The following is a 2,087-nucleotide window of genomic DNA, read 5'->3' as shown; positions in this document are numbered from 1 at the left end:
TGAATAAAGTTAATACTAATTTTCCTTCTAGAAACTATAGCAGTTATAAACTTGAAGTATTTACATCTCATAAACTTGTTAAACGTAGACGGATGGGCAGGTCATGTAGTTTGGGTAACGGGATGAAACAAGTTTGAGACAGAACGTAGACAATTTGGTTTGTTTTTGCTAATTTAATATTTCATAATATTAGGGAGGCTAAAAAAAGTTGGAAACGCCCACCGTGGGGCTCGAACCCACGACCACAAGGTTAAGAGCCTTGCGCTCTACCAACTGAGCTAGACGGGCTATTTGATATTTCAACTTAATGATGATATTTACTTACATGAACGTTATTCAAGTGAAGATTGTAAACTGTACAATTTTAATTTACAGGATGAAACATCATCAGTTTTGCTACTTTATTGTACATTAATATGTTACGAGAAAACAACGGCTTAAGTTTCTCAAATGAATAACATCATATTCTATAGTTTGGTGTGAATTTCTGTGGGCTAAATCATGCATGAGCAAATGCAAATCCACATATGGTAGTACACCATTACGAGCAAACCTTCGTATATGCTAGACGCCTAGACCTGATTTTGGACAACATATTTGAGTACATATAACCAACAGACGCGTTAATAAACTCTAATTTATTCCGATCTTATAATGCAAGAGGATTAAGGATTGTCCTTGAAGAGCACTCCGGTCAAAAATTAGATACTAGAAACTTGTGAGGAGTTCAGTTGATCCGTAAGTCCATGTTCTCCTTGTTTCGGTTCATCATTAATAACTACTCCGTATTTGATTTCTATCAGGGTTATTGGTTTAATAAACATCATGACTGATTGTAGTATATAGGCTCTCAAGACTTCCGTAGCACTTGACTACATTATTAAATGCTGGTCTCGAGGTGGATGTTCTTAGGTTGCCCGGCGAGCAATTTGGTTCCAGATTTTTGAGTAGGGGTTGATGTGGTTTGGTGTGGGACTTGAGGATTGAGGTTCGCACTTCAGGTGAGGGCTTTTTTTTTGGATTCGGTGGTCTAGGTGGCGGTTACTTCACGAAAGCAGTAGCTTCCGGTTATTGGTTGTTTGCTTGTTTCAGAATTTTCCCTTGTTGTCGCTGTAATTAATAATTTCACTCTCTTCTAAAGTAATGAAACTAAACGATATCATTAATGGAGAATCACAAACTACATAAATATAAATATATTTTATGATTTCAGGGGCCTGATATCGTGTGTAAAGTAACCCTTAACCATATAAATATATTTGGTGGGTCCTCATTTCAGCATCTACTCGCAACAATAGCTACATCAATAACCAACTAGGACCAAATCCGTCAAATTAATTAGTCAATCCCAATCCCGATCAACGGGTCAAACTTGATCAAAATAGTATTCAGTCGGTAATAGTTTACCAAGTTTCTTTAAATGATTGAAAATTGGGTTTTTAAAGCACATTTTCAGTCAAAATCGGTCAAAGTCAAAGTTGGTCAACATCCAACTAATCCACCGAGGTCCCGCAGACTAGTCCCCGACTAGCAATTTTACGACCTTGGGTTCTAAAAGATTCATATTCAAATTCTTTATAAAAGAACCAGCAAGACCCTCACAAATCTGAGACTAGTATTTGCTTTTGCTTCTCTTCTCTTGTTCTCTTTATGTATTGCCCCCTAACTATAGATCAGATCCAGCAGATGAGAAAGAAAATTCCGTACTGCTGCTGAGTCGTCGGACTTATCCACCAAGGGATTCGTGGAATTTCTGTACTAAGACTAGAGACTAGAGATGAGAGTGCAGGATCTAAATTTGTAACAAATATCCGACTTTGCTTATGCAAATTGTTATGTACCAAAACCAAAGAATATCGTAAGACTAAGGGCCTATTTACTCTCTCCTTAATGGTCTGTTTCTGAACATCTCATAATTCAGTAAGTAAAATTGATATTTCTTTATCACTTAATCTGAAAATTGGTCTCTTTCCAGGAGACATAGAATCAGACACCCATCCTAGAATAAGAGGCAAATCAAAACAGAGGCAAATTCAGAAAAAAGTAAACATCCCCGTCTGATTAATAACACGAAAGAGAAAAACATA

The 2,087-nt window shown here is 36.8% G+C and overlaps 1 non-coding gene across 1 annotated transcript; it reads right to left on the bottom strand.

Moving 5' to 3' along the window:
- Positions 1 to 215: 215 nt before the first annotated feature.
- Positions 216 to 288, bottom strand: TRNAK-CUU (transfer RNA lysine (anticodon CUU)). Its single transcript has one exon. It is a non-coding gene; the product is annotated as a tRNA-Lys (tRNA).
- Positions 289 to 2,087: the final 1,799 nt, after the last annotated feature.

Source organism: Rutidosis leptorrhynchoides, chromosome 4, assembly GCF_046630445.1.
Source record: "Rutidosis leptorrhynchoides isolate AG116_Rl617_1_P2 chromosome 4, CSIRO_AGI_Rlap_v1, whole genome shotgun sequence".
NCBI classification, from domain to species: Eukaryota; Viridiplantae; Streptophyta; class Magnoliopsida; order Asterales; family Asteraceae; genus Rutidosis; species Rutidosis leptorrhynchoides.
Note: the sequence above shows the minus strand (reverse complement) of the source record. Positions and strands in the feature narration are given on the sequence as shown.